Genomic DNA, 20,405 nt, shown 5'->3' with positions numbered 1-20,405 from the left:
TCTGTGATGTGGTTTTCATTCTAGCTGCTGTTGGATTATGTTTCTTCTTGCTTCTTATGTCTGATCTCTAGTTCATGAGGCTAAGGGGCTTCTATAAGCTTCCTGATTGGAGGGACCGATAGTGGGAAAAACTGAGTCTTACTCTGGTGGGCAGGGCCATGTTCAATAAAACTTTAATCCAATTATTTGCTGATGGATGGGGTTGTGCTCTCTCCCTGTTAGTTGTTTGGTCTGAGGTGTCCCCACCCTGGGGTCTACAGGCTCTATAGTAGGGTTAATGCTGACCTCCAAGGGGACTTATGCCAGGGGCCCCTTCCAGGACTGCTGCTGCCAGGGCCTCCATCCCTGTGGGGAGGCACTGCCAACCCACACCTCCACAGGTGACTCTCCAAAACCAGCAGGTATGTCTCATTCAGTCCCCTGTGGAGTCACTGCTCCTTTCCCCTACATATTGGTGCACACAAGGTTTTGTTTGTGCCCTCCTAGGGTGGAATCTCTGTTTCCCCCAGTCCTGTGGAAGTCCTGAAATCAAATCCCACTGGCCGGCAAAGTCAGATTCTCTGGGGATTCCCAGTCCCTTTGCCAGATCCTCAGGCTGGGAAGCCTGATGTGAGGCCCAGAATCTTCACAACAGTGGGGGAGTGGGGGAACTTCTTTGGTATTATTGTTCTCTAGATTGTGGGTCACTCACTTGGTGGGTATGGGATTTGATTTTATCCTGTTTGCACCTCTCCAACCATCTTGTTGCTGATTCTTCTTTGTCTTTGGACACAGAGTATCTTTTTCTGGTGGATTCCTGCATCCTCCTGTTGATGGTTGTTTCACAACTAGTTGTGATTTTGGTGCTCTTGCAGGAGAAGATGAGCGCACGTCCTTCTACTCCACAAGGCAGATTCTTAACCACTGGATCACCAAGGAAGCCCCTTGATTACTTTATAACCACGGCCCATATATCTTGTCTCTTGACCTCAATTACAAGTGCTTCTTGGCAAGGACACTTTTCAAGGTGGCAGTTTGCACAGTATGTTAACACCTTCTTCATAGATCTTAAAAGACATCCATGTGAACTGAAGGTTATGAGTTAAATAGTAATAATAATAATAGTAATAAGAATAACAAATATAAAATTAAAGTTAGAATACATATTTTATATACGACATTTGCTGAGCATATAGATTCATCCTATGCATTAAATGCCTCTTTAGTGAACTGAATGGTCAGGCAACTCAGTTAGAGGCTTAACTAACACTTCCCCATTCCTCTACCTGAACTGCTCAGTTCTAAGGCTGAATTATTTCTTTGCCTTTAGTCATTGATAACAGCTCATGTCAAGTCTGGACTGCTTATTTACCAATGTTATTCTGCATTCCCATAGACAGAAGCCTTTCCTTCTGAATAACATTCAAAGGTTAGGATTATTCTCTATGTCTTATTTTTCTCCTGTGGTAAAAAAAAAAGTGTCATTATTTATTTAAAAATTGATAATTACCTTTAGGGAAACTACTGGTTGGGAATGTAATTAATACAAATGACCTACTCCCCCATGATAAACAAACCAAATCCAAGTCAGCAAAGAAGTCAGATGTTTAATATTGGTCCCATTTCCTCAAAGTACCATGGACTTGAACCATGTTAATAATTGTATTAGTTTAATGTAGCTGCTATAACAAATTACCACAAAAGGAGGAGTGGCATAAAACAACAGCAATTCACTCCCTCACAGTTCAAGAAGTATAAAATCAAGTTGTCACCAGGGCATACTCTCCTTTGGAGGCTCCAGGGGAGAGTCCATTCCTTGCAGCTTCTGGTGGCTGATGCCATTCCTTGGCTTATGGTTGCATCTTTCTCTGCTCCATCTTCACATTAACTTCTCCACATGTCTCTTTTCTTCTGTGTGCTTGTGCTATCTTCCCTTGCTTCTTTCTTGTAAGGACACATGTGATGGCATTTAGGGCCCATCCAGATAATCCAGGGTGATGGCCTCATTTTGAGATTCTTAATTGCATCTACAAAGACTCTTTTTTTCAAATAAGGTAACTTTAACAGGTTCTGGGGATTAAGGGTATTATTAATAAATTATCTTCTTGAGGGGTACCATTTAACCCACTATAATGATCAATGCATGTACACCCATGGCAGATTCATGTTGATGTAAGGCAAAACCAATACAATATTGTAAAGTAATTAGCCTCTAGTTAAAATAAATAAATTTAAATAAAAAAAGAAAGACACAGTCAAAAAAAAATAAAGACACATTAACATCTCATAAAAATTTCAAAATAGCTAAAAAACTAATAAGGAAGATTTTGTTAGAAAAACTGAATATGTAAAAAATAGTAGTGGTTGTTAATATGCTTACCAAGACAATAGAGATAATAGTTGAATATACAAATAGGCACAAAATTTATCTTTTCAGTTACATCTGCCTATAAAGATAGTACAACTAGGAGTGTCACCATTTCAAAACAATAAAGATAAGCCTATAAAAAAATAAAAATAAAAAAAAATTAAAAAAAGATAAGCCTATAAAACTATAGACTTTCAATGAGATATTATCTTGAGAATAAAAGATGCTAGGCATAAGTATGGAAAGCAAGAAGAAGGCAAGGCATCTTTGATCCAGAGATATCTTTAAAAACAAGTGATACTCTCATCCACTTGGGGTTAAGGTGGGGTATCTTCGACCCACCTTGATGATTATGACTCACTAGTACTAATATGTCCATTCCACAGTTCTAATTAGTGTTGCCACCCATTTACTTTTTTTTTGAATATTCAGAAAACACAGGAATGTGCTAAATGCTATAGAGCAGTGGTCTTAAAACTGTAGCCTGTATCATGAAGATTTTTCAGTGAATAAGGAAACAATGATAGTTTCAAGGGAATCCACTGGAAGATCTTAAATATCCATCTGTATTCTTTCATAAATCTGAACTGCCTGAGAATCTAAAAAAAAAAGGTCTCTAACTATGGGCCCTTCCCCATCTTTACTAAAGAAATGCATACTTCTTACCTGTGCACAAAGTCCCATGGTATAAAAATCTCGAAGGCACTAAATAAAGGAATAATTCCAAATATTGGTGTAGATGCTAAAAAAGTCAATTATTCTATTAACTGGGCAAAACATAGTTTTGCAAGGCAGATAGCATCCAATTCTTTGAGCAAAATTAAAGGAGAATGTTCAGCTTATAAATCATTAAAATAATTTTTGATAATAGACCATTGTAATTTGTGGCAAATAACTTGAAAGGAGATCAAAGAATTGGGTAACAATGATAAACAAAATTTCCATTCCCATTCCATTACACAAGCAAGATTGTGATCATTTATATCTAAAAAAACATAAAGAGGTGGAAAACGAACGCCTTGCAGGGAGGTTGAGCTGCTTGCACTATGTCTGAAATGAATGAGCTGTCCGAGCTCTATGAGGAGAGCAACGACCTGCAGATGGATGTGATGCCTGGCCAGAGCGACCTTCCACATAAGCGGAGGGAGCCGGAAGCTATCCCCGAACCCCTTCGGAGGAAGGCCCAATGCAGGAGGAGGCAGCCCAGCCAATAAGGGAGCCACAGGGGCCCCAAGGCCTAGCTAGCCGGCCCAGCCCTGGGGAGCAGCCAGGCGAGATCACGGGCACTGATTTCGAGAGCGATGACTATCAGGAAGAGAAGCCGCTCAGTGGTGTGGGCTACAGAGTATCAGCAGCACTTGAGGAAGCCAACAAGCTGTTTCTGAGAACCTCCAGAGCCAGAGAAGCAGCTCTGGATGGCGGGTTTCAGATGCATAATGAGAAGACCCCGTTTGATCAATTGGTGATATCAAAGAGCTTCTTTCACTTATGGTTGTCAATCGTCTGACCAAAGAACTCGGTTGTAGTGAGACTATTGATAGAGAATAGTTAAATGCTGTTAAGAGAGAAGGACGCTGCTTGAGGAGAGAGCCAGCATTCCACTATCTTTTGGGTTCATTCCAAGTAGTTCCATGACAATGAAAAACTTGATCTTTTTTTTTTTTTTTTTTTTTGCAGAGTATAATAAGGTAGTGACTGCACAGTTAAGAAAAAGGAAGAAAATTGTTAAAGAAAAGTATCTTAGTACTGTTGAATCCTGTTTTGAAGAATGTCCTGAAACACTTAAGGCTTTGATGTTGTTGTTTATTCAGATTAATTTCTTTGCATTGAGGGAAATATCTTTCATGTTTCACTGTAAGGAATAGCTTTGCAAGAATGTTATGACCAAGACAGACTTCCAGTACAAGAGCCCACTGATATTAATTATATGAGAAAAAGTAACTGATTTATCCACCTTAGGACATGAGATGTCTTTGAGTTATTTGGACTGAAAGAATATTGAGAAAACTTTAAAGATTCAACTTTGTGATCTATCCAAGCTGTGGTTATCAAAGGGTAAATTTTTAGTGTAAAATAAATCTTCTACCAACTATTCTTCAGTATCCCAAAGAATAATAAAGTCCCAAAAGAAGTGTGTGTCATGTGTGCTATATCTTGAAATGTGTTTCCAAGAACAACTGAGATTTTGTTTGTACATGTATCTTGATCATTTTTAAAGTTACTGTAATCTTTAATTCAAGAAAAATCATTGCCTTGAACATTTTTAAAAGTCAAAACTTAAGACACCATTAATAAAATTTCAAATTTAGACAGTAAAATGTACATGAAAGTATAAAGAACACAAACTATTTCAAATATCAGTATATAGTAGAGAATTTTCTGTTTCACTTGCTCTTTTTTTCATTTAACTTTACAGACAAAAGACTCTGGTTGAACTTCATAATATAATAACTGTTAAGTGAAAATTGTCCAGTAAAAGGAAAGCCCTACATCTAAAAAAGACACTATGAACAACCCTTAAAAGTTTTTAATCTGCCCAGAAATCCACCTCAGTATCTGAAGTTTCCCTCTGTCTCCTCCTCTAATTAAGTTTGTTTTTTGGTTATGCACCAGCATTCAAGATAATAAAAGTTTCTTTTTCTGTGTAAAAAAGAAAGAAAGAAAGAAAACTAATGCCAAGCCTGTCATGCTCTGGCAATAATTAATACTGATCTATAGGCATGTCAACTAATTAAAAAGGTACTGTCCGTTTCATTTATATATATTTGCTATAAAAGTTTTATAATTTTAATGAAGACTCATTCCAGATGACTTTTAACCTTATGGATTTAGGATTTCAGGAAAAAAATTCAAGTATATACATGTATACATATAGTTCAATACAGCCTGTGATATAGTACCTTGAGAGGTAAAAGGGAAATAGACATTTAGATAAACAAGGACATCATTGTTCACATTACCAAGGAAAGCTTCATGGAAGTACAGTTCAGTTTTTCAATACAATTCAGTTAATATCTAGGCATGTATCATTTAGCACCTAACAGTAAGTATCAAGGCACCATTGCTTAGTGCTATGTAAGATTTCAAAAGAAACAAAACAAGGTCTCTATCTTCTCAGCATGTATAATTTGGTTAATGAGGATAAGAATAGTAAAGATTTCATTAGTCAGAGGTGAAAGATGAGTAGTTCACAGATGGATAGAATAGTATGGACCTGGGGGGAAGGGAAGAGGCAGAAAAAGGCAAGAACATAACAAATGAAGAACAAGTCATCCAAAAGCAGGATATGTGACATTTAACCATTTAGAAGTGTTATAAAACTGAAAGGCTTCAAACTGAAACACCTAATCTGTTAGATCTCTAAAGTACAACGGATATAGTGCTGAAAAACACTAAGTCAAAGCTACAGAAAAAAAAGCTACAGAATTCTGTTAGATAGCAAATTTGTATTGAATAAACTAAAATTAGATAAGGATTAAAATTAGTTTTAAAAGGCATTTTTACACAAATAAAAAATGGACCAATTATAACCAGATTTTTACTGGTTAAGATAATTTACAAAGGGACAGGTAGGTTATGGTACCATAGGTAAGTAGATTATGGAAGACTCCATACCCAAGGAAGTCATAAGCTTCAGACCATAAATGTGTGTGCATACTTGGGGGAGGCAGGTAAGACAATGAAGGGTGGAAAAAACATTGGGAGGGCTAGGTTACAGCACTGGCAAATGGTCTGATGTGCTAGAAAATAACCACTTCCAATTAATATTTGGGGAGTGGAATATTCAAGAAGATAACTGAGGGCCAAAGGAATGAAAGTAGAAAGATCTGTCTCATAGACTTTACCATCAAGACAGATTTTTGTTTTAGGAAAGTTATCAGACATTCATAACACTAATTGATTTTCACAAAGAAGTGCATAGATGAGGTCTCTTTGGGAAATGTCTGCTACATTTTGGCTTGGAAAGAAAAGATCTTTGCTAGTGCACCTGGGCTCCTTTATACAAAATTTAATTAACATCTCTTAGAAGGAAAGCTCACTGTGGTCCCCAGCTATTTTATGAAGCTCCTCACTCAGGTATGCTGTGACAAATTAAACCTGAGCAAATGGTATCTGTCATGTGTTTATTACCAAAGGGATAGCAGTCAGAAGAGGAAGGAGATGGGTTTGAGATATTAAACTAAAGGAGAGAAACAGGAGAATGCCATTGACTAGGAAGATTCTCTGAATATACCTGAATCCTGAGGGCTACATATCTCTCTTTTTGCTAACCTGATGACTTTTTTGGATCTGGGGTGGGAGGTTTCAGAATGAAGAAATAGAGAGTTTTCTAGGCTACCATTTAAGTCGATCATTTGAAATATTATTCCTAGAAAAATTACTATGGCTCTTCTTTCTTATGAACTTGCAAGCAAATAGGGGGATCCATTTAAGAGACAAAAGAGATATCACAGCTGAATGTAGTACATGAACCTAGAATGGATCCTGAATTAGAAAAAAAAAGTAATGGATATTACTGGGTCAATTGACAAAATAGAAATACAGAAGATAAAATATTATCTCAATGTTAAGTTTACTGAACTGTGATTATTTAAGAGAATTTTTTTATTCTTTGGAAACATACACTAAAGTAGCTAGGTTAAGGAGACATGATGTATGCAAATTATTCTAAAATGGAAAAAGATTATGCACATACATGAGAAAAAGTGATAAATAAAGTGAGGCAAAATATTAACAATAAGCGAATCTGGACAAAGGATATACAGGTATTCTTTGTGTTATTTTTTGCAAAATTTCTATAAACTTGAAATTATTTAAAAGGACTATTCACTTCTCCATCAACAACAGAAAAGTCATATATTGAGGAATTCAAAGTGGTATCAGCAGGAATGATAAAGATCTCAGAAAAATCCCTTCCTTCATCCAACCAATGAGATCACTGGCAAACACTGTTATTAATTAAGATTTTTGAAACTTGGAAAATTAACCAAAGGCTTGCAGCAATCCAGGAAGTGTTATTTAAAAAGCTAAAAATAGAGTTACCATGCGATCCTTAAATCTCACTCCTGGGTATATATCCAGAGAAAACTATAATTTGAAAAGAAACATGCACCCCAATGTTCACTGCAGCACTGTTTACAATAGCCAAGACATGGATGCAAACTAAACATTCATCAATAGATGAACAGGCAAAAATGTGGTGTGTGTATATATATATATATACACACACACACATACATATACATACACACACAAACACACACATATATGTATAATGGAATATTACTCAGCCATAAAAAAGAATGAAACAAGATCATCTGCAGTAACATGGATGATCTAGAGATTATCATACTAAATGAAGTAAGCCACACATAGAAAAACAATATCTTTTTTAAATTACATTTTTAATTTTGTGTTGGAGTATAGCTGATTAACAGTGCTGTGATAGTTTCAGGTGGACAGCAAAGGGAGACAAATATGATATTGCTTATATGTGGAACCTAAGAAAAAGATACAAATGAACCTATTTACAAAACAGAAATAGACACACAGGCATAGAAAACAATCTTCTGGCTACCAAAGGGGAAAGGGGGAAGAGATAAATTAGGAGGTTGGGATTAACATATACATAGTACTATATATAAAATAGATAAGCAACAAGGACAGGGAACCAGACTTAATATTTTGTAATAACCTATAAGGGAAAAGAATCTGAAAAATAATTATATATGTATATATCACTGTGCTGTATACCTGAAACTAACATAACATTGTAAATCAACTATACTTCAATTTTTTAAAAAAAGAGGTAGAAATGAAAATCCAGCAAACATTTATTCAAGAAAAATGGTTGTATCTTAGTAAGATTGAGATTTGGTAGTTTTTAAATTTTCCCTATTCCCATCCCCATCCCCAACTCCAAACTAGTCTTAAAAACTAAGAGCCCACAATTATAGTGAAAACCAGCAGTCACAGGAGAGTGTAGAATGGGATTGGAGCTTTTTCAAAGCTCCATTTTCAGATAATTACCATTATTTGACTTATTGATTCCCTGTAATATCCCACTCACAAGCCTTGTTTTTATTTAAGCTGACTGAGATCTCTCCCAGTACAAATGTCCTTTTCCCCGGGGCATTTGTTGAAAACAATCTGTGGCAGTTGTTTAACATCATAGTTCTCTAAGGCAGTGGGTAACACATGGGGCAAACAATAGGCTAATGAAAAAGCTTAAAAGGAAAATCTGGGGAAATATCTATGGGCGTTTGAACAACTCTGACATATTCCTGGGAATCTCAATGGCCATGTTCATGTGTAGAGCTGTGATCATGCCCAGGGCTATGTGCATGCTCAGGAAATACCTGAGAAGGGTCTCAGCTCTCACATCTGGCTGACCTTGAGCCTCTATACAAGCAGGGAGTGAAAGCTAAAGTAAAGATGTCAACTACCTGCTTAAGTGTTGAAGACATGCCCCCAACACACACAAAGAGCCCCTTAGCAAAGACTGGGAGATTTACTGGTTCCAAGTAGCAACCTAGACATCCATCAACAGATGAATGGATAAAGAAGTGGTGGTACATATATACAATGGAATATTACCCAGTCATAAAAAAGGGATGAAATTGAGTCAGTTATAGTGATGTGGATGAACCTACAGCCTGTCATACAGAGTAAAGTATATCAGAAAGAGAAAAACAAATGTCATATATTAATGCATATATATGGAATCTAGAAAAATGGTACTGATGAACCTATTTGCAGGGGAATAATAGAGACACAGATATAGAGAATGAACTTGTGGACACATTGGGGTAAAAAGAGGGTGGGACAAACTGAAAAAGCAGCATTGACATATGTATACTACAATGTGTAAAATACATAGCTAGTGGGAAGCTGCTAGAAAGCATAGGGAGCTCAGCTCAGGGCTCTGTGATGACCTAGAGGGGTGGAATGGCAGGGATGGGAGGGAGACTCAAGATAGAGAAGAGGTGTGTATACATATGGCTGGTTCACACTGTTGTACAGCAGAAGTTAACACAACATTGTAAAGCAATTTTATTCCAATAAAAAAATTTTTTAAAGGAAATCTCAGTCCAATCATTAGCTCAGCATTAAGCTAGCCAATCAGAGACTTAAGTGCCCAAGTACAAAAAAGAATACAGACTCTACAGATTAATTCAGAAAATAAACAACTACAACAAACCCTGAGAAGGTAGTAGAGGATATGATTTCCAGATACACCACTGTATTACTTAAAACATCCAGTTTCAACAACAACAAAAAAATCATTACCAAAAGCTAAGAAAGTATGACCCATACACAGGATAAAAAGTAAAGCAATCAATAGAAACTGTTCCTGAGGCAGCTCAAATGTTGAATTTACTAGACTTTAAATTGGTTATTAAAAGTATTTTTCATGAACTAAAGTAAATAATATCTAGGCAACTAAAGGAAAGTATGAGAACAATATCTCACCAAATAGAGAATGTCAATATAGACATAAAAATTATGAAATGAACCAAACAGAAATTCTGAAACTGAAAACTAAAAATGAAGTGTAAAGTTCACTAGAAGAGCAAGATTGCACATTTGAGCAAGCAGAAGAAAGAATCAATGAACTTACTGCTGCTGCTAAGTTGCTTCAGTTGTGTCCAATTCTGTGTGACCCCATAGATGGCAGCACACCAGGCTCCCCTGTCCCTGGGATTCTCCAGGCAAGAACACTGAAGGGGGTTGCCATTTCCTTCTTCAATGCATGAAAGTGAAAAGTGAAAGTGAAGTTGCTCAGTCATGTCCAACTCTTAGTGACCCCATGGACCACAGCCTACAGGCTTCTCTGTCCATGGGATTTTCCAGGCAAGAGTACTAGAGTGGGGTGCCATTGCCTTCTCCGCAATGAACTTGAAAATAGGTTAATTTTTGATTAACATGTCTAAGGAAAAGAAAGATCAAAAAATGAAGAAAAATGAACAGAGCCTTACAGACCTGAGAGACACCAATATACACATGATGGGAGCCCCAGAAGAAAAGACAGTACAAAGGGGGCAGAGAGAATATTTGAAGAAATATTGGCCAAAATCTTTCCAAATTTGATGAGAAACGTTAATCAACACATCCAAAAAGCTCACAAATTCCAAGTAGGATAGACTCAAAGAGCTCTGCAGCTAGACATATTATACACCTATGATAAATTCATCAGGATTATTTTATTTAGATGTTGGCATAGAAATGGGAGGGGAAAGGCTAGTGAGAAAAAAGGGAAGAGAAAATCCAGGGGAAAAAAGTTAGAATTTTAGATGATTGTTTATCACTCAAAGATCAGGGCTGTAGTATTTAGTATGTGAAAAAATCAGGGAAGTAAATTTCAGGAAAGCCATATAAAGAATATACAGTAAAGAACACTCCCATTTCAAGAATGTAGTGGCGTTTAGAATAGTGGTCTGATATTGAGCCATTGCTGAACATTGGTCATAATATCTATAGACTACATAATTGAACTATTGGTCATCCATAGTTGTTCCCCTTGCACAATTATTGGATATTTCATCTTCTTTTTAATCCCACTCTGACTTCCCATAATCTAATGACATGTAGGTGAAGCTCATTTTTTTAAAAAAAACACAATAATATATTATAACTCAACAGAAAAAACATATAAATCATATGATACTTGGGATTACTTGTTCCATCACTTTTCTCCTTTGTCATAGATAATAGAGAAACAACCATATATTGATATTCAAATGGATTCTCTTTTATCAAACCAAGAAAATATCTTCAACATTATGCATCACCGTTGAACTGTATCATATATGTTAATGGCTGAAGGCTCAACTACAACTCCTGACCTTCAGGAACTTAAGTGCCCTCCCAATGCAGAAACCCCACACAAACTCAGAGGGGCAGCAAAGGAGGAAGAATGGAAATCAAACATAACTTCCCAAGGAAGTCCACAGACTAAACTCCCACTTCCATCAGCAGAACTCAGAATTCAGCATTGTGCCATCCATGAATCTCATCTGACATAATGAAGATGGCCTAAGAGAAGAGAAAAGGAGGGAAACTGAAAAGGGCCAGGTTTCCAGGACTTTCCAACACTTGCTCTTGGTACAATATTTGGTCATTCCCAGAGCCCCATTCCTGTGTTACAAATCTTAGCCTTTTGCACACTGTAGGTAGAGGTTTTACAAGAATTTGCAATCCGTTCAGGGCTACACCAAAGGAATTCTTACTCCGGTCTTTGTTTCTACTCAAACATCAGCACTGTGGTAAAGCCTAAAAGAATGAGCTTCATTCATTACCTATAATGTCAAAATCGAAAAGGTTAATCACCATTAGTCAATGGAAATAAGGAGCAGATAGGAACTTATCTATCACACAAATGAAAGGGCTCTGAATTGAAGCCCACATACAAAATGACAAACACATACCCAGATGCTCTGGCATCCCTTCTGTACACCAAATGGCTGCACTCCTTCCTCCAATGTGCACTGCTCTCTCCTTGAATCCTGTGTGTGCACAACTGCAGTGCCTGGGTTCATCACAGTATCTTTTTATGTGTAAGACTGTTGGGGGAAAGCCTAGGCAATCATCACAAGTGCCACCCCCCACTTTTCCTCTCAGCTCAATCTAAGAGAAAGAATCCAATCTTTCCTAAAATCCCAGGAGCACCTCTTAAGACAGCTTCTAGGCACTTCCAGCCAGATTTGTATCCTAAAACTGACAGCAGCCCCTGATGCCTGCTCTACAAGTAGGAATTGAGGCATATGAAGTCTGGGAATCACTAGTCAAAAGTGAGACAGAGACAAAGAGACATATCCAGGCAAGCATTGGCAGGTAATTCTGGTCCTCAGGTGTGCACTGTATCTACAAACCCAGAGGAACCCAGTACCTCGAGTGAATGTCCCTTTAAGTTCAACGTGATGCACACTCATTTCTTCACAGTATAGTGATACTATTCAGGTGCTCTGAGAGTCTTTCCTATATTTACTTCCATGGATAACCCCCAACATACACACATGTATAGTACATGTGTGTCTGCATGCACATACACAAAGAGAAAGACAGACAGCAAGTACCGGGGAAAAAAGCAGAGACCAAATCAAAACAACTTCTATCAGACCCAGGCTCTTCACCTAGATTAGAGTTTCTCAAGATGGCCACTGCTAATATCATGAGCCAGATAATCTTTTGTCATGGGAAGGGGGAGTGGGTGGCAATGGCAAGGCTCTCTCATCAATTGTATAAGGTTTAGAAGCATCCCTGCCCTGTTCCCATTAGATGCCAGTAGCAACCCCTCCTCCAAGTTATGACCAGAAATGTCTTGAGACATTGCTAAATGTCTGAAATGGCAAATTTTTCCTCTTGAAGATCACCAACTTAGACCAAAAGGGTTTGCCCAGCATGGCTCCAACCAGTGCACAAATTGCCACATTACAAAAATATATGCAGGATTAACTAGTCAATACTTTTAGCAGAGTCAGGGAGGTTAGAGATTTTCATAACCAGAAGTCCCTTTCAACAAAAAGAAAGTATCCCTGCCACCTAGTAATGAGCCTCCTCTATGACAGCCTATTCTAAGATTGTCTTGGCTTTCTTCTGACAACTTCCCACATAGTGTTCAAGCACCAAGTGACCCAGTGGGCCTCTCCACATGTGATTTCTTGCCAAATAATTTTCCACAATTGCTCTGTCATCAAATTTTCATATTTGTCAAGCAAATTCATATAGATGTGAATATATATATATATATATATATATATATATATATATATATATGTATATATTTCCATTTCCAAAAATAACAGGAAAGGAATTAGACTAGAGAACTGATGGGCTTCTGGTTCAAGATGGTGGAGAAGAAAGACGTGGTCCTCCTGTGAGAACAACAAAAATCACAACTAGCTATTGAATAACCATAAACAGGAGGACACTGGAACCCACCAAAAAAATATATCCCATGTCCAAAGACAAAGAAGCTGCAACGAGATGGTATGAGGGGTGCAATCATAATAAATCATATCCCTTACACATCAGGTGGGTGAAGCACAAGCTAGAGAACAATAATATCAAGAAAGTTCTCTCACTATTGTGAAGGTTCTGAGCCTCATGTCAGGCTTCCCAGCCTGGGGAACCAGCAAAGGGCCTGAGAACTCTCCAGGGAATCTGACTTTGCAGGTCAGTGGGATTTGATTTCAGGACTTCTACAGGACTGGGGGGCACAGAAACTCCACTCTAGGAGGGCACAAACAAAATCATGAGTGGACAAAGACCAGGAGAAAGGAGCAGTGACCCACAGGACACTGAACCAGACCTACCTGATAGTTTTGAAGGGTCTCTTGGGAGGCATGGGTCAGCAGTGGCTCCCCATGGGATGGAGGAACTGGCATCAGCAGTCCTGGAAGGGGCCCCTTGGTGTAAGTCCTCTTGCAGGTCACCATTAACCTTTCTATAGATCTGGCAGACTCCAGGGTTGGGTTACCTCAGGCCAAACAACTAACATGGAGGGAGCACAACCCCATCCATCAGCAGATAATTGGATTAGAGCTTTACTGAGCCCTGCCCAGTTTTTCCCACCATCAGTCCCTCCCATCAGAAAGCTTACAGAAGGCTCTTAGCTTCATCCACCAGAAGGCAGACAGAAGCAAGAAGAAACACAATCCAACAGCAGCTAGAATGAAAACCACATCACAGAAAGTTAATTAGAATGAAAAAGCAGAGAGTTATATCCAGATGAAAGGACAAGATAAAACCCCCAGAAAAACAACCAAGTGAAGTGAAGATAGGCAACCTTCCAGAAAAAGAATTCATAATAATGATAATGAAGATGATCCAGGGTTTCAGAAAAAGAATGGAGGCAAACATTGAGAAGATGCAAGAAATATTTGCCAAAGACCTACAGGAACTAAAGAATAAACAAACAGAGATGAACAATACACAGGAAGGAATCAATAGCAGAATAATTGAGGCAGAAGAATCGACAAGTACCTGGGAGGAGAGAATGGTGGAAATCACTGCTACAAAACAGATTATAGACAAAAGAATGAAAAAAAAAAATGAAGACAGTCTAAGAGACCTCTGGGACAACATTAAATGCACCAACATTTGCATTATAGGGGTCCCAGAAGGAGAAAAGAGAGAAAAAGGATTCGAGAAAATGTTTGAAGAGATAATAGCTGAAAACTTACCTAACATGGGAAAAGAAATAGTCTACCAAGTCCAGGAAGCACAGAGAGTCCCAAGCAGGATAAACCCAAGGAGGAACACACCAAGACACATAATAATCCAACTGACAAAAATTAAAGACAGAGATAAAATACTAAAAGCAACACAGGAAAAATGACAAATAACATACAAGGGAACTCCCATAATGTTATCAGCTGATAATCATTCTGATTTTTCAACAGAAACTCTACAAGCCAGAGGGAATGAATGGCAGGATATATTTAAAGTGATGAAAGGGAAGAACCTACAACCAAGAATACTCTACCCAGCAAAACTCTTGTTCAGATTTGACAGAGAAATCAAAAGCTTTCCAGACAAGCAAAAGTTAAGAGAATTCAGCACCACTAAACCAGCTTTACAACAAATGGTAAAAGAACTTCTCTAGGCAGGAATCAAGACAAGGAAATGATCTTACCCAAAATAAACCCCAAACAATTAAGAAGAAAAAAAATTTTTTTTAATTCATAAAAAAAGAAGATGGTAATAGGATCATATATATGGATAATTACCTTAACTGTAAATGCATTAAATGCACCAACCAAAAGACATAAATTGGATGGGTGTGGAGAAAAGGGAACCCTCTTACACTGTTGGTGGGAATGCAAACTAGTATAGCCACTATGGAGAACAGTGTGGAGATTCCTTAAAAAACTGGAAATAGAACTGCCATACGACCCAGCAATCCCACTGCTAGGCATACACACTGAGGAAACCAGAATTGAAAGAGACACACGTACCTCAATGTTCATCACAGCACTGTTTATAATAGCCAGGACATGGAAGAAACCTAGATGTCCATCAGCAGAGGAATGGATAAGAAAGCTGTGGTACATATACACAATGGAGTATTACTCAGCCATTAAAAAGAATGCATTTGAGTCAGTTCTAATGAGGTGGATGAAACTGGAGCCTATTATACAGAGTGAAGTAAGCCAGAAAGGAAAACACCAATACAGTATACTAATGCATATATATGGAATTTAGAAAGATGGTAACGACAACCTTGTATGCGAGACAGCAAAAGAGACACAGATGTATAGAACAGTCTTTTGGACTCTGTGGGAGAGCGGGGGGGATGATTTGGGAGAATGACATTAAAACATGTATAATATCATATAAGAAACGAATCACCAGTCCAGGTTTGATGCAGGATATAGGAAGCTTGGGGCTGGTGCACTGGGATGACCCAGAGGGATGGTATGGGGAGGGAGGTGGGAGGGGGGTTCAGGATGGGGAACACATGTACACCCGTGGCGGATGCATGTTGATGTATGGCAAAACCAATACAATATTGTAAAGTAAAAAAAAAAATGAATAAAAAATAAAATAAAATCACAGGGGGAAAAAAAAACTAAATTAGGATCCTGAGAAAATCTGAAAAAAAAAATTCATAAAAAAAAGAAGATGGTAATAGGATCATATATATGGATAATTACCTCAACTGTAAATGCATTAAATGCACCAACCAAAAGACATAAATTGGCTGGGTGGATGAGAATGGTTGTATGTATGCACTTCCACTTACCACATCACTCTACTTAACCCCCCAAATTGTATGTAATTATTTTATACCGTTAGGTTAAATATGTTTCCATTATGGCTTGCAGTTATAATTATCTATTTTTTTTTTTTTGGTCTAGCTATTGATTGTGAAAACTGATAAACATCTCTTACTAATATGATTATGTAACTCTTATTCACTTATTACCATTGTATCAGGATTGGTCAACAGAAGATAATAGAATTCTATATCACTAAAAAATAATTATTTAATAGAAAAACTTGTAATCACTTTTTAAAATCCAAATGCATAAGAGAATTATCTTTGAATTTTTTGAATAATGCAAACAAATACCCAAGTATTGCTTTTTTTCTCCAAGACTCCAGATATATTTCTAATGAGCAATCATGTTTAAAAACAACTGGACTATATGATGATGTTTTACTTTCATCTGGTTTGTTTCACTTTTTTATTTCATATTCAGTGCTTCCATTTCATCTAGTTTATGTTTTCCAATTTCTCTCTCTTTTTTGTTGTTTTTGTTCTTTCTCAAGCCTTTATCAAGCATAATAGAAAAGCTTTTGCATACACATATGTATTATATATAATATGCGTATTTTAGAAAGTTATGAGTTTTTACCTAGCAATAAAATTCATGACATTTTGATTCCACTTGTTTGACTTAGCATGAACAGAATGCCAGATTTCTAATTTATATTCACTCAAAACTTTGACATAGTTCTATGTATTCTGGCACTTAGTATTACTGCTAAATGTCTAGAAAATTCTTCTTAGTGATAAAAAAAAATTGAATGAGGCTTGAAACTTCTAATTCTGAGAATATAAAGAAATACTATGCTGTAAAAACTAGAAAATGAACACGTGATACAGTATTATTAACTAAAGTACAGGTTTTGTTCAAATTTCATGAAAAAAGATTCTTTAAAAGAAATTTCTAGCTATTAAAATGGACTGAGCTGATAGTTGCACTTCTCTGTAAATATACTAACAGCCACTGTATACTTTAAATGACTGACTGGTATAGTATGTGTTTTATATCTAAATGAAGCTTTTTAGAAAAAAGAACTGATGATGAGTTAAGTGTAGTGGAGCTTATTTATCTAAAAAACATTACTGGTCTATCTTCAGCTAGCTGTTCGGTCATGAACTAGAATGGGCTAATAATCCACGCTCTGCTTATCTACTGAGGTGTAGAGAGGATCAAATGAGATAATGAATGTGAAAGTACCTTGAAAATACAAAGCCCCATACAATTATGTTTATTATTTCCACTAATTTCCAGGTTTGCAAAACTGAGAGGAAGAAATAAGCTCTCATGAGGCAGGATTGGATATTCTAATTCCCAGGGCCATAGTGGAAAGGTAGAAAAGAATGGGATGGGAAAACAACTTATTGGGCTTTGAAAATGAAATCCACAGTGAGATGGGTATATGCCAAGTACTAACATCAGATGGTAAAAGATTTCCTGTAGTTAGGGCACAGAAATTTTAAATATCAAATGGGCATGGGAAGCAAAATTATAAAGCAAACATCATTTTACTTAAAACTTTAAGTCCTCTAAATTTCAAAAAACATTCTCTCTCAAACTGTGTGCCTTGAAACACAAGTATTTCTCAAAATATGAATACTAATAGATGTTTTCAGCAAATGAGTTTAGGAGAAGTTTCAACTATAGAGTCACAGTATACATAAACAGAAGGACTGGGAAGATATGTAGTAAAGAGATTGTTCTATTTTGTTTAACCCATTATATCCTTTAACATATCTGACCTGAGAACCCTATCTCTAAATCTATCTTTCTTTCTTTCTGTCTCTTTGTCAAGATCAGACTGAGAAATGTAACACTCAAAGGATTTCAGAATCAAAATGGACTAGAAAGAAAGAGAGTCAGTAAAGTGATTGCTGAGCATACATGTGAAAGCATGTATAAAAATACAAGCCAGAATGATGAATCCATCTTCCCAGAGCACTGATCAAATTTTTCCTAAGGTAGCACATCTAGTTCTGGGCTCCCAAAGGCCATGAAAAAGACAGAGCTAAAAAAGACAACGAATGTGATGAAATTCATTAAAAGAATGAGTTGAAAGATCTATGTTATGTACAAATCAGAGAAAGCAGAAGGATAACAATAAGAACTGAGGGAGCAACAAGGAGTGTTCAATGTACAGCTATAACCAAAGACACACTGCTCTTGAGTCTGCTTCAGTTTCCTTCTCACTTTCTGCCTGCTGCAGGTCCTTTCTGACTCATTTTTCTCTTCTTCTACCAAAGGTGGACTCAGTTTCCTCCTCTGTTCCTCAGCTCACTATACTACACATTCAAGTTCTTGTCCCATAGCTTCCTGCCCCCATCTAGTTGCATGCCAGATGACTTGATCCAATCCTAGGTCTTAGATCCTAGACCTATATGTCTCTCCTGTACTTCACAGGAGAGGTATATGTTGCATGTGAGGAAGATATTCCTAACAGAGTAGGTATAGGATATAGGGTTTCATGAACAGTATTAAAAGTGAATACCCATCTACCTTTTTAATTAGGTGCAATTTTATTTTGAGGAAAGAACACAAACTATAGAAGAATAGAAGCCAAGCGAGACCAAGAAAATCCAGAATCTACATTTTACAGCAGTTGGAAATTGGCAACTAGCCTGAAAAAAACATGAGTGGAGTCAAATGCAGGAACTCTAAAGAGTCCCAGACAAACATTAAAAAGGGAAACCCCAATATTAAATAATGTGGCTGTTCCTGAAAACACATCAGTTGAATTATGTACATGTTCACAAACTTATTCTTGATTACTAGATTAGAAAGACATTTTATTCCTTTTCCAAAAATTCTCAACAGAACCTCCAGCCACAAGGACAAACTCATCTTCCATTGCAACATTTGAGGATTTCCAAATTTGGAAACTAAATGTTCAACTCTTTCAGGCCATATGGCAGAGGGACAGTGACTGAATACTCAGTGGCTAACTGTGAAGCCACAAGAGATGGTGAGAAATGTGGCCATAGCCAGCTTTTTAAGCTTTGACCCTGCTTGCCAGACCAAAGAGCAGCACAGGGTAGGGGAACAAGCCAAACAGTGGCAAATCTACACACCGAAACTGAATCTTGCAGTATCCTTTCTGCCAGAGCCACAAAGTAAATAAAGAGAGAGGGAAAAAAAATCCCTTTCTCAAAACAGACCTAGAGTGGGTGTGTGGCTTCAATCCGACAGTCTCATTTTACTTCAGTACTTTTGGGCAGAGTGGGGAGGAAGAAAGGAGAGAGAGGAGGAGGTGAGAGAAAAAACACAGCCATTTTTGTAAATTAAATTTCAGAATCTTTTCATTATGCAGCTTCGACTCATTGAGTTTTTTTTCCTTCCAGCCCCCTCTTCCTCCTTCCTTAAAACTCTTGCTCCATTCACTACCCACTCCTTCATGAACACACACACACACACGTACACGCACACATAGTGTTGCCCTTGATATGAATCAAAGCAGACAGAGCAGCTCTGCCTCAGTACTTGCCTCTGTAACCAGGGATGTAAACAATATTCAGGAGGTTTTTTGGCCTTTAGAAGGGTTTTAACAATAATGGTGCATTTCCACTTTTACTTAGAAAAAGCTGAAAGGAAACTAAAAGGTTTAATAGGTACAAATATTGTACTTCTTCTACATCAGTAAATAATGCCAACGTGGAAGAATGGCAGTGTGTGGCAACATACTGAATGATGCTGTTTCTGGTAATCCTCCAGCAAAAGCCTTTGTGAAGTTTTACGCCGTTAATCACATTAAATTGACCTCTGAGGGCCAGGACATAATGTTCTATTATTGTTGTGTGTTTGTTTGTTTTTACTATTTAATAGCTCTCATTTTAAAGCTTAAGCTTAACTTAAATAGGGGATGATGCAGGAAAAAAACAAGCAATTCAAAGTTTGACTTGATGAATCTGTCCAGGAAACAGTATGACATTTGGACACAGATGCTTAGGTCTCTGGCCAAAGAGAAATTATTGATGTGACGCATAAGACTGGGGAGTCTAGGGAGTCTAGGGCTTCCATTTTGAATTAATCAAGCTGTGTTCTTTAGAAATTTGATTAAATTATTCTAATTCTCAAAAATGGCTGCTGTTCCCCTCACCTTCCAAAGCCCAACCTGGAGTGACATGGTGAAGAATAGCACAGAAACCTGCATGTTCACAAGCTGGGCTAGTACAAAACATTTCCCCAGGGTCAGCAACACTTGCATGTACAAGGAGCTATCTTGAGGGAAGTTTTACTAAGTCCTAAATGTGTATTTTTTTTTTTCTCAGAAATTCTATGAAGCAAAATTA

At 37.3% G+C, this 20,405-nt stretch overlaps 1 pseudogene; it reads left to right on the top strand.

Moving 5' to 3' along the window:
- Positions 1 to 3,038: 3,038 nt before the first annotated feature.
- On the top strand, positions 3,039 to 3,895 carry LOC129639573 (EP300-interacting inhibitor of differentiation 1-like; annotated as a pseudogene).
- Positions 3,896 to 20,405: the final 16,510 nt, after the last annotated feature.

Source organism: Bubalus kerabau, chromosome X (assembly GCF_029407905.1).
Source record: "Bubalus kerabau isolate K-KA32 ecotype Philippines breed swamp buffalo chromosome X, PCC_UOA_SB_1v2, whole genome shotgun sequence".
NCBI classification, from domain to species: Eukaryota; Metazoa; Chordata; class Mammalia; order Artiodactyla; family Bovidae; genus Bubalus; species Bubalus kerabau.
Note: the sequence above shows the minus strand (reverse complement) of the source record. Positions and strands in the feature narration are given on the sequence as shown.